Source organism: Urocitellus parryii, chromosome 11 (assembly GCF_045843805.1).
Source record: "Urocitellus parryii isolate mUroPar1 chromosome 11, mUroPar1.hap1, whole genome shotgun sequence".
In the NCBI taxonomy this organism is placed as follows: Eukaryota; Metazoa; Chordata; class Mammalia; order Rodentia; family Sciuridae; genus Urocitellus; species Urocitellus parryii.
The window spans coordinates 15,792,182-15,811,344 of NC_135541.1; the positions used below are offsets into that span (position 1 = coordinate 15,792,182).

At 49.5% G+C, this 19,163-nt stretch overlaps 1 pseudogene; it reads right to left on the reverse strand.

Annotated features, from left to right (window-relative positions):
* Positions 1-1,463: 1,463 nt before the first annotated feature.
* On the reverse strand, positions 1,464-11,257 carry LOC113184765 (protein SET-like; annotated as a pseudogene).
* Between the last annotated feature and the right edge of the window lie 7,906 nt (positions 11,258-19,163).

Sequence of the window (19,163 nt, forward strand, 5' to 3'; positions counted from 1 at the left end):
ATTAAAAAATAAATTTAAAATTCTCTCTCCCTCTCTCTTAAAAAAAAAAAAAAACATTTAAAACTGAACATCGCTTTCCTTTCCAGTGAAAACAAAAAAGAACATTAAAAATAAACAAAATTACAATAGAGAATGTCAATTCCAAATAAGATCCTACAGATTCTGCTGATTCTCCCATCTAGTGGCAGAGCTCAAGTCATCATTAGGAGAGAATTTTATTTTAAAAGTGTCATCTTAAACTGCAAGGATGTCCTTTAAGCATCACAATTAAACATGCCAAAGGAGAAGCCATGTTGTCAAAATGCCCACTTAACCCACCCAAACATCTCAAACCCACCCTTTGCTAACTTTCTATAACCCCATTTAAAAAATATATATAGTTGTAAATAGATAGTGAGCCTTTATTTTATTTTTTTATGTGGTGCTAAGGATCGAACCCAGTGCCTCACACATGCTAGGCAAGCGCTCTGCCACTGAGCTACAGCCCCAACCTATAACCCCGTTTTTTAAAGTTTTTTTTTTTTTTTTAAACAAGATTTAAATCGGATACATGCTGGTAAATGCTAACTGTCCATATTCACAAGGAAACACAGTGTAATAATATACAGAGAAAGGAGGAAAACAGCTAGAATTCTATGCACTATTACACAGGGGCCTAGAACCCTCCAGCCTCTGGCAGAGTGAAGAGAGAAGAAGGTTTTTCTTTTTCCCACAGAGCACTATAGTGCTCATTTCATACAGGTTTTTTGTTTGTTTGTTTTTTGAGCAGAAAGGGATAAAAATGAATTTAGAACAGAAGGGTGTAGTGATTTCTTTTCCCATTGTACTCTGCTCAAGGTATTCCCTCCCTCCCAATAAGTTGAGAACCATGGATTGAGAAAAGAGACCTCAAGAACAGGGCGACTAGGGGCTGGGGTTGTGGCTCAGCAGTAGAGCACTTGCCTAGCACATGCAAGGCCCTGGATTCCATCCTCAGCACCACATAAAAATAAATAAAGATATTGTGTCCAACAAAAAAATATTTTTTAAAAAAAGAACAGGGCGACTGAGCATAAGTGGGGCAGGGAGGGTGGGGGGAAGAGCACTAAGCAACTCAGTGAGACCATCTCTATTTTTGTTTATTTATTTATTTTGGTACCAGGGATTGAACTCAGGAACACTCGACCACTGAGCCACATCCCCAGCCCTATTTTTTTTTTTTTTTTTTTTTTGTAGTTTATTTAGAGACAGGGTCTCACTAAGTTGCTTGAGGCTGGCTTTGAACTCCTGTCTCAGCCTCCCAAGCTGCTGGGATTACAGGCTTGCACAGCCACCAAGCCTGAAGAGACCCTGTCTCTAAATAAAATACCAAATAGGGCTCGGGATGTGGCTCAGTGGTCCAGTACCTGCCCCCCACCCCTCCAAAAAAAAAAAAAATACATGAAAACAAAAAACAAAAAAGGTTGGAATCCATTGGTGTTCAATTAGTTATCTTTCCATTTATCATCATCTTCATCTTCTTCACCTTCATCCTTATTGCCTTCTTCATCAATATCTTCCAGTCCTTCTTCTTCATCCATGTCAGGAACCGAGTAGTATTGTGATGGATTAGGCCAAATATCATCTTTGATGACCTCTTCTACCTCATCTGCACCTGCGTCAGGATGGTCAGTAAACCAGGTAGAGAAGCTCTGGGTTCTTCCTGCTGACTTTATTCTGCGTTGAACTTGAACTGTCAAGTCCTTCCCAGATTTCCATTTGATTTCAGTGGACTTTGAAGATGGATCGCCATCAGATGAAATTCTTTGGAGAGAACTTTATATTCAAAGTAAGGATTTTCATCAAAATAAAAATCTGTTCTGTAACCTGATTTGATATCTTCAAATTCCATCACTTCAACTCTGATCAAATCATGCAGCGCTGCTTCATCTTCCTCCCTAAGCGGTGTGGACACTTGTGGATGGTTGACAAATGTTGTTACCCCCAAATTGGGGATTTTGGCTATCAATTCTGACCTCTTCTGAAAAAATGGTTGGCGGAGTTATATTTCTGTTCTAGTTTCAACGTCTCCTCACTGGCTTGCTCAGTAAGTCTGTCTGTTTCATTCTGTATCTCATCGATATGATCAATCGCTGCTTGTTTTTCTTCTGGGGTCTCCTCTGCCGTCCTGGTTGGAGTTGAGCTCCTTTCTACAGACTGTCCTTTTGGCATTGCTCTCGGAGGTGTGTGGGGGGTGGTGAGGAGCCAAGCCGGAAGGGGTGGATGGGGGGCTTCCCCTCACCACCTGCACCTGCGCTTCCTTGCAGCCCTCCCCCTTGCTTGCTAGCTCCAGCTGCCTTCGCAGCAGGAGGCATGCAGTGTACCCGCCTGGCTGGGGCCCTTGCCTGCGGAGGGAGGCGGATGCCTGGGCTCCCTTATTGGCGCTCCTGCTCACTGCTCCGCCCAGGCCAGTCTGGAACTCAAGAACCTCCTGCCTCAACCTCCCAAGTGATTACCACTGCACTACCGTGCCCAGTTTGTCAGTCCTTTTATTTTGTAGCCATGTTAGTGGTGTGAAATGGTATCTTACTTTTGTTCTCCCTTTCTTTTCCCCCCTTCCTTTTCTTTCTTTCCCTTTTCCTTTCTACTTCCTTCCTTTTTTTTTTTTTTTTTTTTTTTTGCGGTGCTAGGGGTTGAACCCAGGACCCTATGCTTATTGGGCAAATCCTGAACCTGTACCGTCGAGCTACACTCCTAGTTCCTTACTCAATCTCTATACTGTCTGTGACGTGAGGGATCATTCCTTCTTGGAATACTTGGTTTCTAAGACATCTCATTGTCCTGGTGGCCTCCTTTGTCCCATTGGTTCCTCCTTATCTGTTCAACCTCTCCACAGTGAAATACCCTAGCACGCACTCCCGGGTTCTCTTGCCTTTTCTGTCTACACCACTCCCTTGGCAACCTTGTGCAGTTTTAGTGGGCTCTCAATGCCCTCTGTGCACCAGCCAACCCCAAATTCACATATTTCAGTCCAGAGCTCTCTCCTGGACTGTAAAGCTCATTTACTTAATTTTATTCCACATCTCTCCTTATATGTTTATCATCTTCTCAAACTTTGCATAGTCAAAGCTGAATTCTTGAACTGAATTGCGGCTCCTCCCCTATCAAATAAAAGGCAACTCCCAGCTTGGGGACTGAAAACTAGAAGCTGTTTTTCACTCTTTTCTCCCTCACTTTTTTGCTGTGCTGGGGATGGAACCCAGGGTGAGCTCTGCCCCTGAGCCACACTCTCAGGCCTACTCCTTTTTCTCTTGCACCCTCCATTCTAGTTGGTCAGCAAGTCCTGGTGACTCTACCTTCAGAACAGACAACATCAGACCACATCTCACCCACTCCCACCCCCCACACCCACCCCCTCATTCCCTGTTTTCTGCCATCTCCATGGCTCAGACCACTGCTTCTCCAGAAGGGCAGGGATTTTATCTATTTTGTTTTCAGGGTAATCCAGTGCCTAAGAAGATGTTGATGCTCAATAAATACCCATGGAAAGAACTTGAAGAAGAGAGGTAAGAGCCAGATCTTAGAGGGACATGGTGGCACCTACCTGTAATCCCAGCAGCTTGGGAGGCAGAGGCAGGAGGATCAGAAGTTCAAGGCCAACTTCAGCAATTTAGCAAGGCACTCAGCAATTTAGTGAGACCCTGTTTCTAAATAAAATATAAAAAAGAAGGGCTAGGGGTGCTGGGGTTGTAGCTCAGTGGTAGAGTGCTCGCCTAGCATTCGTGAGGCACTGGGTTCAATCCTTATCTGTTCAGCACCACATGAATGTAAAATAAGATATTGTGTTCACCTAAAACTTAAGAATAAATATTTTTAAAAAATATATTTAAAAAAAAAGAAGGGCTGGCAGTGCGTTTGTGGCTCAGCGGTAGAGAGATTGCCTCACATGTGTGGGGCCCTGGGTTTGATCCTCAGCACCACATAAAAATAAATAAATAAAATAAAGGAATTGTGTCCAACTACAACTAAAAAAATAAATATTTAAAAAATACATATATATAAAAAGAGAGCTGGGGATGTGGCTCAGTGGTTGAACGCCTCTGGGTTCAATCCCTGGTATGGGGAAAAAAAAATCAACAACAACAACAACAACAACAAAAACAAGCCCAGATTTTGCAGGGAATGGTGGAGTGTGGCCTTAGGAGGGCCATTGGAAGTTCCTTCCTATTTTCCCAGCCAAGGAAGCCTGGTGTAGTAGAATCCCAGGGCCCCTGTTCTTATCCCATCTTGGCCTCTTGGGGCACTGTGACCTGGGTACAAATTATTCCCCCTTCCCTGAGGCTTGGTTTCCTCATCTGCTCATCAGGGCATTATGACCTCCCTCCCTGGCTGGTGCAAAATACCTGGTGTGTGAGCAGTGTCTAGCATATAGCCAACACGGAAGGCTTTTCCTTCACAGGAAATTTGGAGCAAATTTCAGACAAGGAGTGCAGATTTTTGTTGTCAAAGATGTGAGATGTGGTCTGATGCTGGTGGTGGTAAGGAGGTAGAGAAGGAAGAGGGAAGAGAAATGGAGAAAGAGTAGGAGACAAGGCCCTGAGATCTGAAGGACAGGGAGAGGCCAGGCTGCCCCCAGGGATCTGAGCAGGGCAGGTTTTCCACCTGTCTTGGATTCAGATCTCCCTTTCCTCAGGCTGGTGTAGCTCATAAAGCCTCTCCACCCTGGGCTCTGTTCAGCCCACCCTAAGCGATAGGGAGGCGCATAGAGATGACAGGTGAGTAAGGCCATTTCAAGGTGAGGAAACTGAGGCTCAGGAAGGCACAATTTGCCTTTGGCTCCTCTTCTCTGCTCCTCCGGATGTTCAAGGGCTGTCTTGCTCCCATTCCTACCTCCTCAGGGCATACACCTGAGTGGGTGCTCTTGAGTGGGTCTCCAGCCCTTAGCCCATTCCACACCCCTTTTGTAACAATAACATTGAGATGCCTCTTTCCTGTAGTACAATTCTTAAATTTCCAAAATGCGGAAATCAATGCCATAACCAAAATGTGAAGAAATAAAAGTAACCTATACTGTCTCTCTCTTTTTATTCTATAAATACTCAGGCTGACTTTCTTAGATCAGCGCTTGTTGGATTCATGCTGATGAGTCACCTGGGCACCTCATTAAAATGCAGATTCTGAGCCAGCGAGGCTGGGGAAGGAGCTCAGAGTCGACTTTTCCAACCAGCTCCCTGGTGTTACCCAGCTGCTGCTCCACTGGCTGGAGGGAGAGGGCCTCGTCTGCCGAGGTGGGCGGCCTGTTGAGCCCGGGGCGCCCAGTTCCCGGCGGGATCATCCGCCCAGAGCCTACCCGTCCAGGGCCCTAGTGAAGGGCAACCGGTTCCGGGCCCGCCCTGCAGCCCAGCCTCATTCCTGGCATCAGGGCGGCGAGCGCCCTGATGCAGAGACAGCAGTTCCCACGGGAGGAGCCCTCCCGGGGAACCGGCCTCGGGGCAGGGAGGGAAGCCCTGAACTGCCTGTCCAGCGAATTGACGTCCGAGGGGCGGGGCCTGTCAGCCCCACCCTCTTCCCTGTCCCCGCTGGGATCTGTAAAGCCCAGGTGCCTTTCCTTCCTCCTTTCCTCCCACATTCCCTCTGCCACAGTCTGGGCTAGGCACCTGCAGTGGTCAGCCCAAGAGGACCCAGCTGTTCCCTGCCATCATCCCTGCTGGTTCTGGCGAGGGCAGGGGTTCTGGGGAGTCTTCCACACTTGAGAGCCAGGCCAGACTGATCCTCATCCTAGTCTAGTCACTAGTACAAGGTATCAGAGCTTGGAGGATGTCCCGGGACTGGATCCTGTTATGCCTGGCATGTGTCAAGAAAAGCTTGCAGGGGCTGGGGATGTGGCTCAAGCGGTAGCGCGCTCGCCTGGCATGCGTGCGGCCCGGGTTCGATCCTCAGCACCACATACAAACAAAGATGTTGTGTCTGCCGAGAACTAAAAAATAAATATTAAAATTCTCTCTCTCTCTCTCTCTCTCTCTCTCTCTTTAAAAAAAAAGAAAGAAAGAAAGAAAGAAAAGCTTGCAGGTCTCCTGGGCCTGCATCACCCAGGAAGTACAGCAGCACGTGGAGCTCCAAACTTAACTCTGGATATCAGAGCTGGAAGGCTAAATCTCTCATTCTAATCTGGGGAAACTGAGGCCCAGAGAGGGGAAGGGTCTTGCAGCTCACAAGCCTGATAAGGTTCTGATCCTGCTCCTTCGGTTCTTAGATGAAGTCTCTGGGGTTTTCACAGCTCCCTCTGCTGCCTGGGACCTGGGGCCAGTGTTTGACCAGAGCCTATTTCTTTTATTTTAGTGATGGGGTGGGGGATTGAACCCAGGCATCCTTTGCCACTGAGTTACACAGGCCCTGGGATATCACTGCAACCAAGGCCTCTGCTCCAGCCCTGGAGCCTAAGGCTGTGGCTCCGCACCGCTGCCTGACTCACCCTCCTGGAGTAGGAATCCTGGGCTGGGTCTGTCCTGGCAGGGACCAAGGTCTGCTTCTCCCTGTTCCCTGATCCTAGGATGAGCCCTGACCTCGGACATAAACTTGAACCTGAGCCTGATGACAAAGATCTCCACCCAAGCCCAGACAGAGCTTCATCTCTTGTGGGCTAGGCCATGATGGAGCCAAATACACTCCTATCTCCATGTGGGACTGTGCCAAACTCAATCTTAGAATAGTGACAGAGCCATTCTAGCAGGCCCCCAGCATGGCTGGTTCTGTCTCTACTCTGTAGCCAGAGCTTGAGCCTTCTGTCTAGGAAGCAGGACATTGAAAAGTAAAACCAAATTAAGTCCCCATCGTCTCTTTCTTGCTTTAGTGGCACAACTTTTGTTTTAGGAAATGAAACCTAAAGGCAAAGTATATTTTATAGGGCACTAAATCTCCTTCCCTTTCCTGCTGGGCTCTCTCTTTGATTTGACTCAACTCTTGCCCTAAACCCCTTGGATCTGTAAAGCCCTGGTGCCTCTTGTAAAGCCTTGGGGAGAGAGGGGTTTACTGTATCCAAACACTGACCCTAATAGCCAAGCAGGGTGACGCATGCCTGCAATCCCATTGACTAGAGAGGCTGAGGCAGGAGGATCACAAGTTCAAGGCCAGCGTCATCAATTTAGAAAGGCCATTAGTGAGACCCTGTCAAAAAAAAAAAAAAAAAAAAAAAAACCTACCAGGTTCCCTAGTAGCATGGGGACCTTGGAAAACCTGACATACCCTAAGAGCCTCACCTGCTGCCACTCTGCCCTGCTGCTCCATGCAGCGGGGACCTGGCCTTGTGCACATTCAGGAGCCGACTCTCGGGTGCCCTCACCTTGCTGTCTGAGTCCACGTGCTTCCCTGCACTGTGCCCATCTTTCAAACCCAAGTCATTCCTGAGGACAAGTCCTTCTTCTTATTAAGGGACAACCCTCGGTGGCTTCCTGGCAGTGGGAATAAAATGCCAATCCTTTAGTTCTTTTCCCAGCTGACCTTCCCCTCATCTCCTCCTCCTGCCCCTGGCTCCTATGCTCTTGCTACAGCAGGCCACCTTCTGTGCTGCAAACACAGCGAGCTTGTCCTTCCTCTGGGATGTCAAGCCCACACCCTTCCCAGCTCTCCACCTGTCTCTTCCCCCAGCCTCAGCTCAACTAGACCTCCCCTGACCCCCCTTTAGAAGGGGCTCCCGCAGTCACTCTTCACCTCATCACCCCATTTCTGCCCACCCTGCCAGTCCCATCCACAGTCACCTTGTTTAGATGTGTTACCTTTTTATTTTATTTTTTTTAAGAGAGAGAGATAATATTTTTAATATTTATTTTTCAGTTTTCGGTGGACACAACATCTTTGTTGGTATGTGGTGCTGAGGATCGAACCCGGGCCGCACGCATGCCAGGCGAGCGCGCTACCGCTTGAGCCACATCCCCAGCCCTGTGTTACCTTTTTAGGATGCAGGATCTCAAACTCCTGAGCTCAAGTGATCCTCTCACCTCAGCCTCCCAAGTGCTGGGTCTGCAGATGCCCGCTACTCTGCTGGCCACCTACCTGTATCACTTGTATCCCTGTCTTCCCCACCAGATTGCAAACTCCAGAGGGTGGGGACCAACAAGTGGCTGTAGAATAAATGAAAAAATGGCTATGCTTATTTACTCTTTGTCATGCCTGGACCATTGATAACATCTTGTTTGAATGTCAGGCTTGCTGTGCGTGCAGTGGCGCATGCCATTGTATCTCAGTGGCTCTGGAGGCTGAGGCAGGAGGATCTCAAGCTCAAGGCCAGCCTCAGCAACTTAGTGAGTCCTTGTCTTAAAAAAAAAAAAAAAGGGGGGGCTGGGGATGTGGCTCAGTGGTTAAGACCCTCTGGGTTCAATCTCCAGGAAGTGCCCCCGCAAAAAAAATATGTCAAGCCTGCTTTCTGTTCTTCACTGGGGTAGAGGGGCAAGGGGCAAAGCATTTTCATTCTGGGGACCAGGAAGCTGGGTTTAAGAAGCTGCTGGCACTGCTCTCCCCACTGCAGTGGCTGCTGGGTAGCCAGGAAGCTGGAGATCTAAAAACTGGTGACTTGACACCAGGTGGCTGCTGCAGAAAATTCTCATGTCACTGCGACCTTGCTGGCTGGCAAAAATGACCAAAAGGGAGCAAGAAATAATACAAGATGAAATAGCAAAATCACAGCCACAACCAGCACTTTACAGCGCTTGCTCTATTCTCCCTGTTTGTAAGCGGGAGAGCCCAGGAGCTGAGAGGAGGGCACACAGCTCAGCACCGAGTCCTGCTCCCTGGAACCTAATTGGATTCCAGAGGCGCACAGGCTGCAGAGGCGATGTCGTTGTTCCCTGGCGGACCTCCCCAGCAGGCTGAGCACACCAAGCCACAGTCCCTGCCCTATGACCTCACTACCACTGTCACCTCTGCATCAATGCCACCATCAGGAACCATCCCTGGAACCACTGTCAAGTCATTACCAGCCCCGTTACCAACGTCAAGATCTGACTTGAGTAGTCACCTTTTCCATCATTCCACAGCGTCACCATCAGAGTCACTGCCACCACTGTCATGATTACCCCGCTTAGATTCCTTGGCAGGAAGTGTCCAGAGGGTAGTGAGGTCACTCCTTGCTTTGGTGTCCCAGGGTAATTGCTTAATGTGATGGCCCTAGCCCTGAGCTTGCTAGATACCCTGCACTACTAGGGATTCTTCCTAGGCTGTGCCAAAGCTGAGGAGGGCTCTGGCTGCACGGTCCCAGAGAGCCTCTGGGAAGCCATTTTGTCCATCCCCCTGCCTCTCGAATGCTTTGCCTTTATGGTGGAAAAAGCAATATCATGATTGTTCAGAGTGCTGGTGGGGTGAGTCTGGATCAGCAGGTGACCTCACCTCTCTGGGCCACAGTTTCTTCATCTGTAAGAAGGGACAGATGAGTTACCTTGTAGAGTATGGGGGATTTGAGGGGTGTAAATGAAGAACCTGCCACAGGTCAACAAATATATGAAAACTGTTCAACATCTCTAGCATTTAGAGAAATACAAATTAAAACTACACAGTCAGAATGGCAATTATCAAGAATACAAATAACAAGCCCAGGCGCGGTGGCACACACCTGTAATCCTAGCAGCTCAGGAGGCTGAGATAGGAGGATCACGAGTTCAAAGCCAGCCTCAGCAAAAGCAAGGTGCTAAGCAACTCAGTGAGACCCTGTCTCTAAATAAAATACCAAATAGGGCTGGCAATGTGGCTCAGTGGTTGAGTGCCCCTGAGTTCAATCCCCAATTAAAAAAAAAAAAAGAATACAAGTAACAATAAATGTTGGCAAGGATGTGGAGGGAAAAGGTACATTCATACATTGCTGGTGGGGCTGCAGATTGGTGCGACCACTTTGGAAAGCAGTATGGAGATTCCTCAGAAAACTTGGAATGGAACCACCATTTGACCAAGTTATCCCACTCCTCGACATATACCCAAAGGACTTAAAATCAGCATACAACAATGATGCGGCCACATTAATGTTTATAGCAGCTCAATTTACAATAGCCAAACTATGGAACCAACCCAGGTGCCCTTCAATAGATAAATGAATAAAGAAAATGTTACTCAGCCATAAAGAAAAATGAAATTATGTCTTTTGTGGGTAAATGGATGGAACTGGAGACTATCAAGCTAAGTGAAATAAGCCAGTCCAGAAAAAAACAAAGACTGAATGTTTTCTTTGATATGCAGATACTGACTCACAACAGTGGGGCAGGGGCAGGGAGGAGTGGAGGTCACTGGATTGGATAGGGGAGGGGGGAGGGAGGGGTATGGGAATGGGAAAGAATAGATTGAGTCGGACACAACTTTCCTTTGTGCATATGTGAACACAGGACCAGTGAAACTCCACATCCTGTACAAACACAAGAATGGGAAGTTGTACTCTGTGTATGTGGGATATGTCAAAACACATTCGATTGTCATGTATAATTAAAACGAACAACAACAACAAAAGAACTTGCCAACAGTACCCAGTACCCAGGAAGCTCTCAAATGGAAGCCACTAATGTCTTGTCCTTTTTTTTTTTTTTGTCAATGATATAGGGCTCATATCATACCAGGCACTGTTGTGAGCACTCTACAAATTTCAGTTTATTCATTTAGACCTCATAAGAGCTCTATGAGACGGGTAATGCCATTACTCCCATTTTATAGATGTGAAAACTGAAGCACAAGGTCAACTAACTTATACAAGATCTCTTAGCTAACTAGTGAGGGGCCAGGATTTTAACACAGGGAATGTAGCTCTAGAGTCTGAGCTCTTAACCTCATGCTATTTGGCAGCAAGTACCTCCCCCGTGTTCTAAAAATCTTCCTTCTTTGCACAGGCCAGGTTGGAGAAGCCGCCACTCTTATTGTCCAGCATGTGGAAAGAGCCTCTAGAAGCCATTGCATCTAGTCCCTTGTCTCGGGACAGAAATGCCCCCATTCACCTTGTGCAGATCTCCCATCCCTCGCAGTCAGGAAGTCCTTCCTGTTGTCTGACTTGAATATGGGCTGAGGCAGCAGTTCCCAGGGAGGAACCTTGTCAGCTGGGACATCTTGTGAGAGGGGCCCCAGGAGATGTGGTGGTAGTGGCTTGAGTCTGGGCTCCTAGAGAAGGAAGTGGGGGCTTCCGGGCACCGGAGTGGGGGCACAGCTCCTGAACAGGAAGCCCTATTAGTCACTCTCATGGCCCTTTGTTTACTCACCTCAGCTTGATGGAGGGCTCTAGGGAGCCTCTCCCACTGCCCAGGACTAGGAGGCCCTCTGCACTCTCCTTGGTCCTCATCCCGCTCCCTCCCTGTGTTCCTACCAGCTGTCAGGGTCTGAAGCTCTTTTTCCCAGCTCCCCTTCTCCTCTCCAGTCTTCTCTTATCTCTCTTCCTCCTTCCTGGTGGGACTCCCTGGGGACCTGGCACTAGGCCTGGTAGACCCCCCCATGTCCCACCCCCCCATCTTCTCTTCCCAACTTAGCCTCTATCTCAGCCAAGGGCCCAAACCACAAAGAAAACTGGGAGCTGAGGCTGATCAGGTGGCCCCTGGACATGTAAACACTCTGAAGTCCCCACACATACAAGGGATGGGAGGGAATTTTTCATTAAGTCTAGATTTTCCTTCTTTTTTTTTTTTTTTTTTTTGGTATTGGGGATTGGACCCAGGGCCTCACACAGGCTAGGCGAGTGCTCTACCACTGGGCGGGCGACATCCCCAGACTTTTAAAATTTCATTTTGAGACAGGATCTCACTAAATTACCTGGAAGACAGGGTTGGAATTCCCACAGGGCTGGAACTTGCAACTTGCAACCCTCCTGCCTCAGCCTCCCCACTCATGGGCTGCCTCAGCCTCACGGCTCCCACAGGATGGCTGCAGCCTCTGCTGTAATTCCTCCTGCATGGCACTCGTCCTGTGGGGTGGCCTAGCACCCTGAGGGGCCCCTGTGGGAGAATCTGCAGTCGCCTCTGCACTGACACCCAGGGCCCAGCACCCGAGACAACCACCGTGGCGTGTGGCACATTCAGCTTGGTGCCACGGGAGGTTCACAGAGGGTCTGACTTGCTGCCTCCTCCCCCTCCTCTGCGTTTTCTTTTTTTTTAAATTTTTTTCTTTAGATGAGAGAGAGAGAGAGAGAGAGAGAGAGAGAATTTTTTTTAATATTTATTTTTTAGTTCTCGGCGGACACAACATCTTTGTTGGTATGTGGTGCTGAGGATCGAACCCGGGCCACACGCATGCCAGGTGAGCGCGCTACCGCTTGAGCCATATCCCCAGCCTTCCTCTGCATTTTCAAGGCCACCACTGAGACCACCCGTGTCACCACAGTCTTCTGAGTGGTCTGTCTCTCTCCCTCTGGTTTCCCTGCCAACCCTTTCCCACAGGATGGTCCCTCTGCCCACGGGGCTTTTTCCCGTGATTCATCAGCTCTTTCACATCCTTCAGTTTCAGCTCCAGTGTCTCTTTCTGAGGGACAATGTCGTGTCCTCTCCCCGGGGACAGCCCGTGACTGATCAGTGTGCGGAGGCTGAGAGGCCTGGCACCTTGCCTTAGGATGCGCCAGTTCTGAAGGGCTGTCCTAGCTTCTCATTTCTGACCCTCCCCACCCAGTGAGTGAGGCCCCTGCCCGGGGATCCCAGGCTTCCTGGACTTTCATTAGCAGCCCTTGTCCCTTTGTAACTGGCTTTGTTTATCTGTTTATGTTTATTGAGCACCTCCTATGTCCAGCATGTTATAGGCACCAATGTAGCAGAGAACGAGAGACAAGCATCCCTGCTCCGGACAAGGACACCAACAATAACTGATAATACACAACAGGACATGAGGTGGTTCTCGGCCAGGTGGGCGAGGGAGAGCAGGGCCTGTCTGAGCTGAGAGGAAACCGGGGGACATCTCTGGGTGGAATATTCTAGGCAGAGGAACAGCAGGCAGAAAGGGCTGTGGGGCAGGAATGTGCCTGTGAACTTGAGATACAAGGAGACTGTGTGTCTAGGGTGGAAGGAGCAAGTGGCAGGGGGGTCAGGTGGGAAGGTCACCTGTCACCCAGTCCCAGAGTTTGCATTTGATTCTGAGTGGGAGGCCCATGGGGAGCCTGAGGGAGGGTGGGGAGGAAGCTCCTCTGGGCTGTGCAGAGCAGGTGTCTGGGGCCTCATTCTCAGGACAACGCGGTCATCCTGAAAGAGGTGGCTGATGGTGTGGGAGGTGGCTGATGGTGTGGGAGGTGGCTGATGGTGTGGGAGGTGGCTGATGGTGTGGGGTGGTGCAGAAGCCGCAGGGCTCCATGTGGAAGGGAGGTGGTGCCTGTGGACTGACTGGCGTGTGCAGAAGAGAGATGCTATGTGTTTAAGGCCTTGAATGGAAGCGCCATTTCTTTGTGATTCCTTGATCTCTTCCTGTCTGGGAGGGCAGGGACCTTTTCTGGTCTGGTTTAGCTTCACTGAGTTTAGCCTTTTACTTGGAATACCACAGATGCTTCATGAATGTTTGTTGAATGACTGAATGAAAGATGTGGGCCCTGTGGGAATTCCAACCCTGTCTTCTAGCTTCATGCCAATGCCTTTTCTCTCTTGCCAGGTTTTTGGAGATTCAGAGACTGGAGCAGGACAAGAGCTTGGCTAGTAGCAAAACAGAGTCCATGGCCACCAAAGGTTGCCAAAGAATGCCTTACCAGACTCAAGTTGGAGCCAGGCCAGCCTCCAGCCCACTCTGGTGGAAGATGGGCACATGGCCAGGCCAGCTTGGCACTGCCTCCCTGGGGAGAAAGCCGCCACCACTCACAGCCTGGCTCCCTGGAGCCCAGGGGGAGTCCAAGCTTGGAACAGCTATGCCCAAAGAGGAATGTGCCCAGGCTGTGCCCAGGGGGAGGGAATAGTCACACTGGCCTCTCTGATTCGGGGTCTCCCTCCGAGGTAATGGATAAAGGATAAGCCGGACTAGGCCAGACAGGTTTGTTGAGGCTGGATGGGGGTCCCTTGTGACCCTTTGTCATGGGCCCCTTGTGTTTTCCTCCCCTATCCCTTAACCCAGCTCCTGACTACCCCTAGTGTGTGTGTGTGTGTGTGGTCAGCTACTCTGTGTCACCAGCTCTCTGGGGGCAGGGATGGTGCCTGTCCCCTGGCTTTACCCAGGAGGCAGTGGGAACTCTGCAGGAATGAATGGGGGAGGAGGGAAGGAATGAAAGCCCTTTGTCAACTGCAAGGCCTGGTGGTGGGACAGTGAGAATTGTCAAATAACTCCTCACCAGGCAGGCAGAGGAAGCCACACAGTAAGAGCCTCAGCCCCATGTGGCCTGGCAGGGTATAATCTGAGCAGCCTCCTCCAGCCCCACCTACCCCACCCCTCACTGCAGGATCATGAGACTTAAAAATAACAATCATCACGATAATCAAGACATCAGTGTCACCCCTACTACCTCATTTAATCTGCACAACAAAATCATGAGATGGGAACTACCATTATTCCCATCCTAAGATTTGTAAGCGGAGGCTCGGGGAACCTCATTCATTTACTCAAGATAACTAATCAGCGGGGCAGAGATTCAAACTCAGATGTCTGAGGTCCCAGTCCACCAGAGTTAGCTGTGACTCTCCTAACCTTCTCTTCTTCTTTATTTATTTCTGCAGTCCTGGGGGTCAAACCCAGGGCCTCGCACACGCTAAGAAAACACTCTACCAGGGAGATATGCCCCCCCATTTAAATCTTCCCCATATTCAATCTGTCTCCCTCCAGATTCCTGCTCAGCAGCTTTGAGCAGGCACTTCTCAGAGCCTCAATTTGTCTGCCTGTAAAATGAACACATTGCATCCACACTGCAGGAACTTGCTCCTTTGGAGGGAAGGGCTCTGAGGACGAAAGTACTGAGTGTGAACTGTCCAGAGCTGGGTAAAGCAAGGCCAAGGAGTGGACGTCACTGCAGTATCCTGTCCGAGGTCACCCCCAGTTGGTAAGGGAAGTCTCTGCCTCCCAGCCCTGGGCTCTGTTTGGGCATGGTGGGTGAGTAAGGGTGAGCATGAGTGTGATTGTGGAAGGCTGTGTGTGTGTGTGTGTGTGTGTGGGAGTGTGTGTATGTGTGTGAGTGTGAGAGGAGATCCTCCTTTAGAGGTCTCCTAGAAGTGAAACAAACCCCTGCTGTTTCTGATTTAAGGTTTTCAGTATATTAAATAAAAAAGTTATAAAGATTGCAGAAAACATGGTACATTTTAAATGTTTACATTTAACAAATGAATGCTTTTAACACACAAAACGCAATGCAATATAATTGTGCTATTCACAAGATAATTACAGGATTTATAGAAAATATTAATTCATAGTGCACTGTAGGAGGTGTGGCTGGGTAATGAGGCACAAATTTAGAATTGTCTGATGAGCGGTTCTGAGCTTCTCTCCCATTGTGCATCTTTGTCGCCACATGTCGCATCCTCCTTTGGGCATCCAGTGGCCTATACTGCTATCCTCCCTCTGACCCCCTCCTTGCTTTACTAAACAACTCCCTGACCCACCTCCCCTGACTCAGCCCTCTCCTGGGCTTCTTTGCTTCTCCCTGAATCTCGGGCAGGCGCACTCTTGCCCCAGGGCCTTTGCACACATTCTCCCCTCTGCCTGAGACACTCTTTCCTCAGAGGTCCTCTTGGCTTGCTCTACCACATTGTCTGACTTCTAGTCAAGGGTCTCTGCTCAAGGAGGCCTTCCTAGTGTCCTATTTAAAATTGCAAACCATTCCCCCAATTTCCCCTCCTTCCTATCTTTTTTCAGCAACTCGCCCCCCCCCCCCCCACTATTTTGGTTTACCTGCTGCTTCCCTGAGCTCTGACTGCTGGAGCGGGTGCTTCATAAACACCTGTGGGGAGGAAGAGATGACTTCTGGCAATGTCAAGCTGCCCTCCAAGTGGGGCACAGTGCGGGCGCTTGTGGGTCTTGGCTGAACAGCCCTGAGGCAGCCGGGGCAGCTCTGCCAGCTCACGGGGGGCTGGGGATTAGCCCCAAGTCTGGGGCTGCTGACTCAGAGGCCGTGATTTCAACCAACTGGACTCCTGCGGCAGAAGTCCCCATCTTTCCCTGGGACCCGCTACTGGCTCCTGGTGGCCACCACCCTGAAGTGCATGGGGCGCGGGGATATGGGCCAGGCCCGGGTCAGGGGCAGTGTTTCCCACTCCGTGCGCCCTCATCTCGGTGCCTTCTGTGCACGAGGAGCTCCAGGCAGAGTCGAGGGAGGGGTCTGATCTTTATGGTTCACCTGATCAACTCCCTGTGGGCATCTCTTTCCTTTTCTGTTCCTCCTCGAGGCTCGGGGGTTCCATGGCTCACCCCGCAGGGCTCCCCTCCAGGCACCTGCTCCTGCCCTGGCCTCCCCCTGGAGGCCTCCCCTGCCTCTCTTCATGGGGGTCTCAGCTTTGCTGCGATGTCTTCTCCAGCAAGCCTGCCCGGAAGGCCCTGGCCAGGTGCCCTCTCTGGGCTCCCAAAGCTCCTGACTCCCCTCCTTCAACACTGCAGGGCAGTGGAGGTGTGTGGGGCGCCAGGGCCGGTGGGAACCATGTCTGCCCTTCACCAACCTGTCCCCTTCAGTGGACTGAGCTTCTTGCCTTTTTTTTCTTTTGTTTCTGCTTCCCAATGCTGAGGGTTGAACCTAGGGCTCCGCACATGCGAGGTAAGGGTTTTACCACTGAGTTATACCCTTAACCCTTCTCTCTCTCTCTCTCTGATACTGGGCGAACCCAGGGCCTGTGCATGCAAGGCAAGGACTCTACCAACTGAGCTATATCTCCAACCCCCCTTTTCTCATTCTAAAAAGTTAATTAATTATTAATTTTGTGGTGCGGGGATTGAATCCAGGGCCTTGCACTTGGCCACATCCCCAGCCCTTTTATATTTTGTTTAGAGACAGGGTCTCTCTTAAGTTGCTTAGGGCCTCACTAAATTGCTGAGGCTGGCTTTGAATATGCAGTCTTCCTGCGTCAGCCTCCTGAGCCTCTGGGATTACAGGAGTGCGCCACAGCACTCAGCTTGATTTTTATTTTTGAGACAGGGTCTTGCTAAGTTACTGAGGCTGACCTCAGTAACTTTGATCCTCCTGCCTCAGCCTCCCCAGTAGCTAGAATTACAGGCACGTGCCACCATGCCTCGCATGCCTCATATCTTGTATTCACTCATTGATATTAGTTCATTCACAAATGTTTGTTGAACACCTATTATGTCTCTTGAAACCCATTTTGAACTTTTGGGTCACAGCAGTGAAGAACACAAGCAAGGTCCCTGCCTTCAGGAAAGTCTTGTGTGGGAGATAGACACTGAACAAGCAAATGAGGCCATGTAAACAGTAATAAGTGCTGTGAAGGGGACTGAGACAGTGTTACAGGAGGTCCAGTGCCCAGGTCAGGGAATCACAGGGTCAGGACCAGAAGCATTTGAATTTGAATTGAATGGCCCCAAGCTCAGTTTGGCTCACTGTCCCTCTCTTCTGCAGAGAAAAGCTGTTGTAGTCCACTTCCCAATTGTGAGGACTTGAGAAATCTCTTTCATCTCCTTGTGTCTCATTTTCTACATCTGTGAATGGCATTAAGTATTACAAGTTATTTGTTTATTTTTGGCACTGGGGATTAAACCCAGGGGTGCTGAGCTATATCTCCAGCTCTATTTATTTTTTATTTTGAAACAGAACCTCACTAAATTGCTTAGGGCCTCACCAACTTGCTGAGGCTGTCCTCAAATTTGTGATCCTCCTGCTTCTGCCTCCTGAGTTGCTGGGATTTCAGGCATGCACCACCACCCTTGGTGAGTATTACCAGGCCTGTTCCAAGAAATAAATGTACTAAAGGCCTGAGCACAGAGCCTGGCATATCGTCAGTGCTCAATAAATGGAAAGAGATCGAGGGTGCAGCATAGTGGTAGAGAGCTTACCTAGCATGTGTGAGGCCCTGAGTTCAATCTCCAGCACTGAAAAAAAATATAAATATGAAAGGAAAGGAGAAGGTGGGGAGGAGGAGGAGACAAGACTGGACAACTGGAGAAGTGCTGGCCAGGCTCCCTTTGCCCTTGAACTTCTGGTCTCAGCCTTGTGCAAGAAGTTCCAGAAATGGCCACAAGATGACGCTTGAATCCCAGGAATGTGGGACTCAGCTAGAGCTTCTTAGAGGAAGAGCCCTGAGGAGCAGGGGCCAGAGAAGCAGGCAGGTTCCTCTGGCTAGGGACGTGTTGGGCCGGGCTGGGCCGGGCTGGGCCGTGGTCTGTTGGAAATCCAGGTGCTTCCAGGCTCTCTTCCTCCCTTCAGTTTGTCTCTAGGGCTTCCCTGTCCACGTTCACGCATCCAGCACCTCACGCTACCCCCCAGCATTGGAACCCAAGCTGAGCAGACCCGGTTCCTTGAACTCCAGGCCCCTGGGCCACTTTCTCCTCCCCTTCTGGATCAGGAGCCAGGCAGGGGTTCTTAACTGAATATTTCCTACAGGCCTTACAGGGGAGACAGAGGAAATGACCCTGTTCCTGTTCTTAGATTCCTGAGGATGGGGTGAGAGGTGGGAATAGAAACTAAAAGAGAGAAATGGAGAACATGCAGGAGTTACGTGAGTCCTGCTTCCCATGGGGCATTGGAAATGTTACCCTGGTTTTCACAGATGGAGAGACCAGGCTCAGAAGCGTCACACCATGTGCCTGAACTGCCCTTCCTGTCCACATGGCTCTATTGTTTTGAGTGAGGTGTGGGCTAAATGCAGTTTATTCATAAACTCATTTAACTGCATCGATGGAGCTCTGCAGCTCAGAGTGGGCAGCCCACAGGACAGGGCTGGGTCTGGACACTGGGGACCCCGAGGATGTATTTACTGATCCCACCTGAACAGGTTTGGGGGCAGGAAATTGTGAGAGACTCTGTAGATTTCTTAGGGACCACGGATGACCTGCTCAATTATAATTTTCAAAAAGGTATAAAATCATGACCCTCAGACAAAAACAAACTAACAAAAAATATGTCAAAGATTTTCTTGAAGTCACTGATTAACAAGGAACCAGCAAGATAGTAAACAATTTATTTGCCTATTCTACTGAACAAAATTCCTTTGAGTGGTTATGTAAAGGAATCATTTGTATTATGATCTGCTTTCTACTTGCTGCCTCTATCCACATAAAATTATAAAGTCAGTGAAAGATGATATAGAACACGCACCCCTAAAGAATCAGCTTATTATCGAAGGTCACCTAGCAGATTCCCAGCC